Source organism: Asparagus officinalis, chromosome 1, assembly GCF_001876935.1.
Source record: "Asparagus officinalis chromosome 1, Aspof.V1, whole genome shotgun sequence".
Classification (NCBI taxonomy): domain Eukaryota; kingdom Viridiplantae; phylum Streptophyta; class Magnoliopsida; order Asparagales; family Asparagaceae; genus Asparagus; species Asparagus officinalis.
Window position 1 is genome coordinate 50,994,550 of NC_033794.1, and position 14,349 is coordinate 51,008,898.

The 14,349-nt window shown below is 40.7% G+C and overlaps 1 protein-coding gene across 1 annotated transcript in view; it reads left to right on the forward strand.

Annotated features, from left to right (window-relative positions):
- Positions 1–249, forward strand: part of LOC109824083 (kinesin-like protein KIN-13B) — a 31,204-nt gene extending 30,955 nt beyond the window's left edge. The window contains exon 12 of the mRNA XM_020390608.1: positions 1–249. This exon is cut by the window's left edge and continues 454 nt beyond it. The gene's annotated coding sequence lies outside the window, so the exon portion shown is untranslated.

A 14,349-nucleotide genomic window follows, 5' to 3' on the forward strand; every position in this document is an offset into this window, starting at 1 on the left:
CATTATTTTCCTTATGTTTCCATTTTTTATTTCCCTCTTTTTTTTATTTTTATTTTTTTATTTTTATTTTTGGTCGCAAATGCATGAGCTGCTTATGCTTTTAGTACCATGTTGTAAAGCTCTTTGAGTGAGCGTATAGTACCCGCGCTTGGGTTGCGCCTTATTACGGTTTGGGGTGCTAAAACATGGAATAGGAAACCTTGTATTTGCGGTGTGATGTCCGTTAATTTTGGTTTTATTTCTCTCTCATCCGAATTATATCGTCTGCTTGAGTTGCTATCCTATCTTATTATTATTACTATTATTATTATTATTATTATTATTATCATCTGGGGGTGGTGCGGCTATTTCTCGATCGGCTGTTTTTGTAAACGCTTCATATGCGTTATCATGCATATTTTCGCGTTTTTTGGTGAACCGAAGTGCACGCTTAGAAATGACTTGCGAACCTACGCTGGAACTAGCTACTACGTTGCGCGCATGCGATGGCAAGTTCTATGATTCCGCACAGCGCCTAATAGAAGATACATTAACCACTTCAAATTAAACTGAAACTGCATCCTTATTAAAAAAATCTATGCAAACTGGGTGGCATCTGACACGTGGAAGACTTCGAAGTTGTGCCGATGTCTCTACACGCTACTGATTTTCTTTTCCACCGAATGTTAAAGATAGTGAATTCATCTTTTCTCCAATGGCTCAAGATTAAAAATCTTCCATTCCAGTTCTGGTCTCTAGATATTATTCAGCAAATTGTTAGCTCTTTTGGAGAAATGGTGAAGGGTTGCAAGAACATCAATGATAACCCATCAGCCGCCAGTTTTTCAGCATCGAGATGCACCCACTTTCTCTTCCTTTGGATCTATGCAAAGAAAATTAGGGTTTTCCAACTCTAACTTACAATCTGATCAAGGCTGGACTCTAGTAAGTCGCAAGACAAGAAAAGAATTTCGAAGATGGATGATAAGCTTCTCAAATATCCTTTCCCCTCAGATTACATTGATCCTAAGCAACCCCGTCGTTGCTTCAACTGTGGGGATGACCGTCACTCTGTTAAATTTTGCCCCAAAGAGGCATTCATTTGCTTTAAATGTCATGAAGAAGGGCATATTGCCAAACACTGCAGATCCCATCTTCGTCCTTTAGAGAAGAAGATCGATTTGTCAGAATCATCCACTTTATGCAACAACGCCAAAGTTCTCGCTTCGTTTGCCATTCTCTCTATCTCTGAAGGTAATCCTTCCTTGGAACTGATTAAAATTAAATTAGCATGGCTTTTCAAGTGGCAGGCTTGGAAAGGCAAAGTTATTCCGATCAAGGACAATCTATTCTTAGTTGAATTCCCTTCTATTTTCCAAATGTCGGAAGCTATTGATGAAAAAAGCTTAAATTTTGAATGTTTCAAAGGTTGGTTTGCACCGTGGACAGAAAACATGGGTATGAAAATAGTGAATTCATCTTTTTTCCAATGGCTCAAGATTAAAAATCTTCCATTCCAGTTCTGGTCTCTAGATATTATTCAACAAATTGTTAGCTCTTTTGGAGAAATGGTGAAGGGTTGCAAGAACATCAAGGATAAGATTAATGGTCAAGATGTCAGAGTGCTGGTAAAAGTCAAATCCGCAGAATGTATTCCTAAGAATATTATATGTTCATATACTTCTCAGATAGACTTATTCACTAGAGAGGTGAATTTGGAGATCCAACCGATTGGCGTTGGGCAATTTGGATCAGATGTTATTGGTTCAAATCTTACTGCTATGAAGATGCAGGATGAGATCGTCTTTGATTCTCAATGGCAGGATCAAGTCACCCCTCAGGGAGAAGCGGCAATTGCATCTCCGGTCAAGGTTTCATCGGAAAAATCTCAGACTCAGCTCAGCAGCTCTGCAAAGGGCAAAGAAGTAATTCCAAGTAATTCAAAAATGGAAGATCTCAAGGGAGAAAATTAGTTGCCGCTTATTGAGGAATTTCAAAATTCTCCAATTAAGCCATCATCTAATCAGGCGGATTCTCAGGGCAATTCATCAAATGACAGCTCACAGCCTATTTCCAAACCCCTTCAAGATTTCCCAGTTGATTTAGTCAAGCATTTCTGGAAAGGTCATGCCATCTATTTAGAGAAAGATACATGGTCAAAATATTTTGGTGGGAATGGAGATTCAAATTTGTCTGTTTCTGCTCTGCCACCAAAATCCAATGACACCCCAGCAATTCATTTGTCTTCATCAGTCCCGCCAGGCTTTTCTCATAAACAGAGCTCCTCTACATCTCTCCGTTCGACCAGGAGATCAATGATCAATCGCAAGCATAGGAGCTTTCTGAAGCACATATCCTCTTCTAAATCAGCCACAAAAATTGCTAAGAAAGGTACAAAACGTACTCATTCTTCAGCTTCTACTAATAAGATGCCTCTTAATGCTATGAGTAACAATGATTTTAAGATTATTGCGATTAATTGTGGTGTCACTCTGGATTCTGATTCCATAGAAAAATTGAAAGGAAAGGAAGCTGACAGAATAGCTTCAGGATGTTAAGTCCACATAGAGCAGTCTGTATAGGAGGTTTTTTATCCTTTCTTCATGAAACTTGCATCCTGGAATGTGCGGGGTCTTAATGCCTCGACTAAAAGATTTCTGTTAAAGGATTTTATTCGTCGTTATTCTATTGACGTCATTGGCCTTCAAGAAACTAAACTCTGTAACCCAAGTACCAGTAAGCTTCGTTCTATGGGGGGTAATAGCATTCCTAACTGGTCTATCTTAGATTCTTCTGAGTCTAGGGGAGGCGTTATGGTTGGATGGTCAAATTCTTTTTCTTGTGTCCGTTCCTATGTGGGTATCTTCTCTGTTTCAGTGTCCTTAATTCATGTGGCCTCCAATTGGCTCTTTACCATCACTTTTGTATATGCTCCTATTGATATTAAGGATAAGGAGGTATGTTGGTGGGAACTTCATAGGCTTCGACAGATGTTTGATGGTCCATGGATTCTTTGTGGAGATTTTAATGCTACTTTGTATTCGGAGGAAAGGAATGAGAATGCGGGTTCTCTAAGAGATATCAATTCTTTTCAAAATTTTGTTTCATCAACTTCGCTTATTGATCTTCCATTATCAGGTCGATCATTCACATGGTCCAATAAGCGCCTCAATCCAACATTGGCAAGATTAGATAGATTTCTAATTTGTCCAGAATGGGATAGGAAATACCCTATGAGTTTACAATTCTCTCCTCCTTATATCGGGTCTGATCATTGTCCCTTAATTCTAGATAGTGGGGGCATTATTCCAAAACCTCCTACTTTTAGATTTGAGAAGAGCTGGTTCCATAATAGCAGTTTTATTCCTTTCATCAAAGCAACTTGGCAATCTTTCCAATGTCAGGGTAATCTTGCTGATATTTTCATTAAAAAACTTAAACTTCTTAAGAGGAGAATCAAGTGGTGGAGAAAAAACGTTTATGGATCATTATTTAAAAGGAAAACAACCTTGCTTTCTAAAATTAACTCACTTGATCTTACTGAAGAAGAGAGACCTTTATCTCCTGAAGAATTTAACGAGAGAAAATCCTTACAGCTCTGTCATTCTTCTATTATTCAAGAAGAAGAATCTTATTGGCATCAACGATCTCGTATACAATGGATTAAGGAAGGTGATGCTAATACCAATTTTTTCCATAGAACAGCCTCTTTTCATAAAAAAAATCCAATCATATTACTTCTATCTCCCATCTGGGTTCAGAAATTACAGTCAACGAAGATATCTCTAAAGCTTTCTATGACTACTATCTCCATCTTTTTAATCAAGATAACTCTAATAATTTGTCGGTTGATTGGGGTTCTTTGTACCCAGAACAGAATTCAGACCTCTCAGCTCTTGAGGCTCATTTTTCAGAATCTGAAGTTAAACATGCTGTTTTTAGTATGAATCCAAACAAGGCGTCTGGTCCAGATGGATTTTCCATGATCTTCTATCAATCTTTTTAGGATTTATTGAAATTTGACCTGGTTAATCTCATGAACTTCTTTGGTCAAAACCCTTCATCCCTTCAGAGGGTCAACAGAGTTCTCATCACTCTCATTCCTAAAACTAAAGATATACCCTCTGTCAAGGACTTTAGGCCTATCAGTTTGATCAACTGCATCTTCAAAATTTTTACAAAAATTTTAGCCAACAGATTAGCACCCATTATGCAAGACTTGATTGCTCCCACTCAATCAGCTTTTCAAGAAGGTAGATCTTCCCTTGATTCCATCTTAATTGCCAACGAGATGATCCACTTTTGTACTAAGAGGAAAAAGGAAGTGGCTATGGTTAAAATCGACTTTGCTAAGGCTTTTGACTCTATAAGTTGGAGCTTTCTTATCAATTTGCTTAAGGCTAGAGGTTTTGGAGATAAATGGTGCTCCTGGATCTATAACATTATTTCTACCTCCAAATGTGCAGTGCTGGTGTGACGCCCCTGGGTTCACACAAGGCTGCAGTCCGAGGTGAAACCTAGGATGTCAAACCTGCTATGCACCACACCGTGCAATAACATGTTTCACCATCACAATTAACATCTATCTAGTAGAGTCAACAACTGGTGTAGGTACAAAACAGGTAAAAGACATTACGAGGAATACTGATGAAATGATAATAGTCACATAAATATCTCATCATCCAACAACATAGAAGTACATAGTCAAGATCTGAGTAGATAAACTGAAATACTTGATAAGTCTCAAATACAAACATCTGACAATAAGGAAATAAGGCTCACAGCCTTTACAACTTCTAGAATAATACCCTCAAATGTCTAACCTCACTACAGTGGAGACCAAAGAAAATAATACATAGTTAGAAAGTAAAGCTGAACACTAATGTGGTCCGCTATCAACCTGCGGCTCTCCGTGCTCCTGGCTCGTGACCTGAAAGGGGGAGGGACAACGAGCGTCAAAGCGCTAGCGAGTAACATCACAACCAACCCCAAGGGGACAGGGCTCGTTGTATATGAAAATACAGATAATATATAATAGATCTAAAATCATTGATCCTACTAAAGAGGGTTTTAGTATTCAGAAATTTACAACACGAGCATAGGTACGTCGAGCGAAATAATCCAAATAAGGAAACCCTCATGTATATACCTTGTATCTCAAATTGTAAATCTCTAAACACCAAACTCGAGGTTCTAGTACAGAAATAATAATAAAAGAAATACAGCAAACACCAGAGCATAATTACAGTGTGGTGATATAGTCAACGTAAATATCACAATATTTATTACATAAATATTGTGTCAATACCTTCATAAGTGTGGTACAAAATTTGCATAATCAGTATGTTGTGAAATGTGGTACAATAATCACACGCAGGAAGAAGAACCATGTCCGATGCAAGGTCCAACTATCGTAGTTTTCCAAACTCATGGAATAAATGGCAGTTGTCCAACACGAGGACTGAGAGGGATTATAGTCCAACACGAGGACTTCTTATGGATTATAGTCCAACACGAGGACTGTAGGGATTTGCATAAGGCCGCCACAAGTATGTAGTGAAATCTACTTATCAGTTTTCATAACCAAATCGGTATATGTGTCCCAAATTCATACCCTCAGGTCATCTATCATGCATGGACACATAGTGGGGCTAATAACTAGGTCAGATAAACCAGACAAAACCCCGAATAGGAGTAAAAATACCCAAAAACACCAAATCTGGAAATCTGCAACAGAGGGTCGGCGGTCGACCGATACGGTCGACCGAACTCTGATACAAATCAGGACGGTCGACCGCCAGGAATATCGGTCGACCGACCAGACATCGCGGTCGACCGAAAAATGACGCGGTCGACCGAAATCAAATAGCGGTCGACCGAATAAATGACGCGGTCGACCGAAGCCCTGACTCGAGCTCAGCGGTCGACCGCGTCGGTCGACCGCCGAGCGAACAGAACCCTACCTGGGTTCTGTCAGCTGCTAAAACCTGGAACCAAAGATTTCGATAACATGGGTATTTGATAAAAATGGGATCATACTGAAAATACACAACCAAAACCAAAGTTTGAAATCTATATTTTCAAGATCTTAAATCCATGAGAAACAAATCCAAATCGTTTTAAAAGCTGTAAAGATGTTTGAAACTCTTTTAGGCAAAAACTCAGATCTAGATCTTCTTTAACAGGGCATGGGTGAGTTTTGACAACATATTAAGCCCCAAACCCATATTCTAGGCTATAGTAAACTATTAGCTAAACAAAGATACGAATTTGGCTCCATAAATCCAATAAAAACTCAGTTCTTGATGTTTAAACCAAAGGGGGTGGGGGTTGGGCGAGAAATTACTCGCCTTGGTTGCTGATAATGCCCTAGATCTGTAAGATGTTGATCCCCTTCGCTGAAAACCCACGATCTGCCGAAAATCCCCAAGGACTGCTCCCAGATTGCCAAAATCCAGTTAGGGTTTTGAGGAAGAAGAGAGGGGGCTAGGGTTTACGTTTGGGGCTGAGGAGATCTCTCCTGGGTTGAGTTGGTATAAATACCAACTCCCCAACCCGACCCGAAACCCAAAACCCAACAACTAAAAACCCGAAACCAAAACCTGGTAATCTCTCTGATCGCTGATCGGTCGACCGCGCCGGTCGACCGATCAGCACAAAAATGCCTGCTGATGGCATTTTACCTGCTGATCGCCAACTCACTCAATTTCTCTCACTTGCAGACACCTGCTGGGCTCCCAAACTCTGATACACATATATATCTTATGCTTATATAGTTATTTATCACAAGGGAATTATCTACTATTACTAATTCACACATATATATACATATATACATTATAGAAATTTTTCGGGGTTTTACAGCTGGTTAATGGAACCCCTTCTAAAACATTTTCATGTAAAAGAGGTCTCAAACAAGGGGACCCTCTATCCCCTTTGCTTTTTAACATATCGGTTGATGTTTTGAGTAAAATGATTAAATCAAATGTTGAAGAAGGACTTCTATCTAACCTTCACATAAAGGACCCTCTTAATCATATTAGGAGTCTCTAATTTGCTGATGATACTTTACTTTTCATCAAAAGCTCTTTCAAAGACATTTGCAACTTAAAGGCAATTTTATACATTTTTGAAGAAATTTCAGGTTTGGGTATTAATTATTCCAAGTCATCCCTCATTTATTTTGGTAGAATTCAAGACAGAGGACTCTCTTTATCATCAGCTCTCAATTGCAGTTTTGGTAAACTTCCCATTAAATATCTCGGACTTCCCTTGAAAGGTGGAAAACTATCAAAATCAGAATGGTAACCTTTTTTGGACAATTTTCATCGTAAGCTTGCTTCTTGGAAGCGCAATTGTTTATCTTTTGAAGGTAGAAAGGTATTGCTAAACTCATTTCTTACTTCTATTCCTCTGTATTTTATGTCATTTTACAAACTACCTGGATGGTTGATCAAAGAGGTGGACAAAACCAGAAAGAATTTCCTCTGGTCTGGAAAAGCTGATTCTAAAACTTTCAAATATCTTGTTAATTGGAATAGAGTATGCATGAGAAAATCAGAAGGTGGTCTGGGGGGTGAAAGATCTTAAAATTTTCAATATCTCCAAGTGGCTATGGAAATGTTTTGACAGAGAATAATATATTGGAGCCTTCCTTAACCACTTATATATCCGTAGAGGATCTTCCCTACAATCATCCACTCCTAAGGCATACAATTCTATAGTTTGGAATGACATAATTTCAAGTAAAGAAGTTTTTCTACACCATCTTTCATGGTCTCTTGGCACTGGGGACATAATCAGATTTTGGGTGGACAAATGGATTGGTAATAATACTCTTTCAAGTTTATATCCATCCTTATATCATTTAGCCTTGTCTATCAATGTTTCTATTCGTAGTCAAGGTAACTTTCACAATAATATCTGGCATTGGCATCCACTTATGAAGCGTATTATCTCACCTGTTTCTCATTCTGACAAATTGGACTTCATGAATCGTATTGGGGTGTATACAATTGTAAATCAGTTTGATATCCCCAAATGGTCATTAACAACAAGTGGTTTATTCTCTGTCAAATCACTATATGATTTCTTAATTGCAAGAGGGATTAAATTTGCCTTATACAAAGTTGTTTGGAATCCTATCTTACCAAGCAAGATTCAGTTATTTACATGGTTATTATCCATGAATCGGCTTCATACCAAAGATATTCTTTCGAAAAAAGGCTGGCAAGGTGACCTTTCATGTATTTTCTGTGGAGCTCATAATGAAACTAGAGAGCATATCTTCTTTTCGTGTAATATGGCTACTAATGTCTGGAATCATTTCAGGTCCTATTATCTTCCATTCATATGGCCAAATTCTCTTGATAATCTTATGACAACTGTTGAATCCCTGAACAAAAAGGATGGTATCTTATGGCGTAGCATCCTCTCTGCTGTTTGCTAGTCTTTATGGCTGTCTAGGAATAAGTTTGTGTTTGAACAAGTTTCATTCGCTGTTCAACATATAATTAACTCTTCGATCCATGCTTTATATGAATGGACAGGAAATGATAGAAGAAAGGATGCTGTGAAGTTAGCAAGAGCGTTAGAAGATAGACCAATATCGAGGCTCAGTGTTTAAATTTTGTAGTAGCTTTTGGCTTTCTATGTATATATATCTCTCTTTTGTAACCTGTTTCTACATTTTGGTTTTTAATTGGTTTATAGAAATCTTAAATTCTTTAGACCAAATGTATGGCCGGCTTTGGTTCTTCCATATATCCATGTCAACGGTGAATGACGGCAAGGCCCTCTCTTCATCTTCATGGATGTATGGTAGAAGAAGGTTATACATCAATAGCTATAAGAATTTAACTTTTCTATCTACCAATTTCTAGGATACAGTTCATATCCCTCTTTTGTAAAAACTTTTCTATTTTAATGAAAAGGGTAAATCCCTTGTTTTTCCATCAAAAACAAAGACGACGCTCATGCGATGGGTCGAGATATTTTGCGTTTGGATTAAACTGAGTTTATGGAGAGAAGACTAGAACGATGGTAAACTAAGTATACGAGGAGAACTCTGATTATTAACATAAAGTACACAATTAAAAATAGAATTTTTCTTTAATCATAGGAATTCCTTTTTTTTAATTATTCAAAACAATCACATTATCATATATTTATAAAATGAAGGTCAATTCTACCACATTAGCATTACTGGTTGTAAGTTGTGTTGCACGCCTATGCAGAAGCGTGCTCGCACACCGGACGAATCTGTAATCACGGGAGAAGAGAACCAACCACACAAGAGCACAATTCAATCCAAATACGATAATTCAAACCAAACACAGAGATATATGTGGTTCTGCAATTTGCCTACGTCCACGGGGAGAGGATGGGATATTCCACTAAATCAAGGAGAGTACAAAGGGGTTACAAACTCACAAAATCACTCACACAACCCCTAAACCAAATCTCTCAACTTGCTCACAATTTCTCCCTCTCAATATGTTGAGTACAATCTAAAATCTCTGTTAAGAAACCCTAGAAAATCGTGTTTCAATTTATATCAAAACACAAACCCAATGCGAACATGAAACCAATACTCAGGCCCAGCCGACTCGCGGTGGACCGTAGAGCCCATGTGCGGTCGACCGGATAGAATGACAGAAAGCATAAATTCACTACAGGGTCTCGCGGTTGACCGCCGCACCACTTGCGGTTGACTGAAAAAAGTCCAGAGACTTTTCCACATCTCGTGCACGTTTGCGGTCGACCGTCGCGCCACTCGCGGTCGACTACTGGAAGTCCAAGTCGTTTTTATGCAGTTTTTCATGTAAGCTCTTCAATTCTCCACCTCGGTGAAGTTTTCCTAAAACTGAGCCGACACCAAACAAAGAGCACCAATGCGTCGTCTCTCCAAACTCGGCTGCACCAATATGGTTGCCTACGTACCCCCTCTCCCAAGGGATCAAGCCGCCCGTAGTTCATCCAAATGGTCGTCAACGGCCTCAATAAACACGGATGTGCAACAAATTTCGACAATGATCAAACTTGTTGCTCGCAACCACCTTAGTGAGCATAGCTGCCGGATTATCCTTCGTGTGGACCTTCACAATCTCCACATCACCATCTTTAAGAACATCTCGAACGAAGTGCCGGATTATCCTTCGTGTGGACCTTCACAATCTCCACATCACCATCTTTAAGAACATCTCGAACGAAGTGATAACGAACGTCAATGTGCTTCATTCACAATCTCCACATCACCATCTTTAAGAACATCTCGAACGAAGTGATAACGAACGTCAATGTGCTTCATCCTCGCATAAAAAACCTGATTCTTCATCAAATAGATAGCACTCATATTATCACAATGAATAGTGACGGATCACTGTGATATACCAAGTTCCTCCAAAAGTCCTCGAAGCTAAATAGCCTCATTCATAGCCTCTGTTATCGCTATAAACTCTGCCTCCGTCATAGACAAAGCTACCGTAGACTGTAAGGTGCATCTCCAACACACCAGCGCACGGGTCAAAGTGAACACATACCCCGTCGTAGACCGGTGCTTATCCAAATCCCCGGCATAATCCGAATCAATATAGCCAATGCACAACTACCCACCTCTAGTATCCCGCTCATAAATTAAACCAACATTGAACGTACCTCGAATGTACCTCAAAATCCATCTCACGGCGTCCCAGTGACCCACTCCTGAATCGTGCATGTATCTCGAAACCATGCTCGTCGCCTGTGACAAATCCGGCCTCGTACATACCACCGCGTACATCAAGCTCCCAACCACGCTCGCATATGGAGTCTTCGACATTAACTCTCGATCTTTGACTGTCTTCGGTGAAAGGTCAGCTGAAAGATTCAAATGAGCTCTCAAAGGTACACTAACTGGCTTCGTATCCATCCTGACATGAAATCGCTGTAGAACCTTCTTCAAATAAGCCACCCGTGTCAAACAAATTCTGCCATTCTCTTTGTCTCTGCCGATCTCCATCCTTAAAATGTGCTTAGCCTCACCCAAATCTTTCATCTCAAACTCCTTTGAAAGTTGTGCCTTCAACTCATCTATAGAAGACCTGGAAATGGAGGCAACCAACATGTCATCAATATAGAATAATAAATAGATGTACACACCTCCTTTTAACTTATGAAAATACACACAATGATCAAATTGGCTCTGAGTGTACAAATGACTAAGCATAAAACCATCGAATCGCCTATACCACTGTCGAGGAGACTGCTTCAAACCGTATAGCGATTTCTTCAACCTGCAAACCAGGTTTTCCTTCCATATAGCTCGGAATCCCAATGACTGAGTCATATATATTTCTTCATCAAGATCACTATAAAGAAATATCATCTTCACATCCAACTGATCTAACTCTAATCCATATTGTGCCACCAAAGCTAACAAAATCCAAACCGAAGAATACTTCACCACCGGAGAGAAAACCTCATTATAATCAATATTTTCCTCATGTGCATAGCCCTTCGTAACCAACCTAGCCTTGAACCTCAATGGAATGCCCTCAATGTCCTCCTTCTTCGTGTATACCCACTTGCAACCAATTGCCTTCCGCCCATTTGGAAGCTTAACAAGCTCCCATGTATCATTCTTATGAAGAGACTCCATCTCCTTCTGCATAGCCTCTTGCCACGAATCGGCCTCCGAACTCTGCTCGGCCTCTCTGAATAAGTAGGCACTAACTCAATGATACTCTCCACTAGAAGTGCATATGCAACTACTGTGTCGGTATACCGTGCTGGCATCCGTATGTCTCTCCTCTGTCTCCGAACCACAATAGAATCCTGAACCTGAGTAATCGGTCCCGGATCTTGCACAACTGTACTCGTATCCTCGTCGTCGTCGCTGTGCTCGCCTGGCGTCACCTCAGTCGGGACTCTAATGGATACTGTACCATCTGGATAATATAGAGCTGCATCGATCTTCACCACCTGTGATATCTCCTCTGTCGGGTTGCTCTCCGCCTAATGAGAGCTGGAAAGTTTCAAGATAGAAGCCTCATCGAACGTGACGTCTCTACTCAGCATAATCTTCCTATCAACTGGATCACATAGCTTGTATCCCTTGACACCATGCTTGAATCCTACAAATATGACCTTCCTAGCTCGATGTTCTAAATTATCAGTCTTCACATGATAATACGTAGGGCACCCAAATACCTTGAACTGGTCATAATCATGTGCTGGCTCTCCTGACCATATCTTCGTAGGGGTCTTCCCCTAAATCGTAGATGAAGGCAGCCTGTTAATGAGGCGGGTCGCATATGAAAGTGCCTCAGCCTAAAAGATCTTCTCCAAACCACTATGCGCTAACAAACATCAGATCTTCTCCAGCAAATATTGATTTAACCTCTCTGCTACCTCATTCTGCTACGGTGTATGACTAACTGTGAAGTGTCTCTTTATGCCCTCATCTTGAAAAGCTGCTGAAAGTGGTCTGATATATACTCATCACCGTTGTTGGATCGCAACGTCTTGATCTTTCTCCCAGTCTGCAATTCCAACCTCTTCTTCCACTCCATAAATATATCTAGAACTTTACTCTTCTTCGTCATGGTGTATACCCAACAACGCCTAGAATAGTCATCAATAAACAAGACGAACCAATGTCTACCACTAAGTGATGCAGTCTTGGTGGGACCCTAAACATCTGTGCACACATAATTCAGGATGTCACTCATTCTATGAATGGATGTCCCGAACTTCACCTTTGTCTTCTTGCCAAGAACATAGTGTTCATAGAACTCAACTTTTCCACTCTTGGCTTCCTTCAATAGCCCCTGCTTGCGCAGTGCCTGTAGTGACTTCTCTCCTGTGTGCCTCAACCTGTAGTGCCAAAATCTGCTAATATCTGCCTCTGAAATAGTTGAAGCAACCTGGCCATTCTCGATGCTCTCCTTCAACTAATATAAGTTTCAACTGTGGACTCTCTTCATCACCACCAAAGATCCCTTAGTAACCTTTGCTACAGCATCCTCAAATGTCACATTGAATCCCTTCGCCTCCAAAGCTCCAACTGAGATAAGATTCTTTTTCAACTGAGAAACAAATCTCACCTCCTTCAATTCATGGACTACTCCATCGTGCATCCAAATCCTCATGATACCTATCCCACAAGTGCCATAGGATTGATCATTTCCCATGATAACAACACCCCCATCGAGTCTCTCAAATGATAAAAACCAATCTCGCTTAGGAGTCACATGATAAGTAGCGCCAGAATCAAGCATCCAATCTGATTCATCCAAGTGGTTCATCTCTGGAGTAATCAATAGCGAAAAGCTCGAATCATCGGAATCATCACTTTTCGCAATATTCACCTCGTTGACCTTTGGACCCTTCTTCTTGCTATTCTCCTTCTCCTTGATTTTTGGACAGTCTCTCTTCCAATGTCCTTGCTCCTTATAGAATGCACATTGATTCTTTCCTAGCTGGTGATGACCTCTTGATTTTGACCTACCTCTATTGCCATCTCTTGGATATGGGCTTCTTCCCCTCGTAGACAAGGCCTTTCCTGAAGTACCAGCGCGGGAAGTCTCCTTATCCTTCCCCCTCAAATCATAATTCTTCAAAGCGTTAGTCACTTCACTATAAGTGGTAGAAGATCTCTCGTTCAACAATTGTAAGCAATAAAAATTGCCTTTAAATCTTTATCAGAGAAGTTTAGAACAAAACTGCTAAAACCTCGCCCGAAATAGCAAAAAGGGGGAAAACACTGATAAAAAGGGGAAAACGCAGATATCTCCCAAACCGTAAGGAATTTGGCGAAATGGAGGAAGCGAACTGAAGCCTTCGGCTTGGTTCAGATGGCTCCATCTCGTCGAGATAGGCGATTTTCATATATAATTCGTCCAATTCCGACTTACGGTTTGAAAGTTACGGCCTATTCTTCGATCCATGCTCAGGAGCTCGCCTGCAGCTCGAATTTCGCCTGCACGATCAAGACCCAAGTCTGCCTGCGCACCTGAGCTTGCCTGCAGACCCAGTTCGCCTGCAAGCTCGCCTGTAGACCCAAGTCTGCCTACAGTCCCAAACTCGCCTGCAGACTCAGCTCACCTGCAGACCCAAGTCTGCCCGCAGTCCTAAGCTTGCCTGCAGACCCAAGTCTGCCTGCAGTCCCAAACTCGCCTGCAGACTCAGCTCGCCTGCAAGCTCACCTGCAGACCCAAGTCTTCCTCCAGTCCTAAGCTCGCCTGCAGACCCAAGTCTGCCTGCAGTCCTAAGCTCGCCTGCAGACCCAAGCTGCAGACTCGCTAGCTCACTGTCAACTGCCCACTTGGAGTATGGGAACAGTTACATCAGTGGTCAAACCCCACAAATCAAGGGAGGGGGCACAGTACT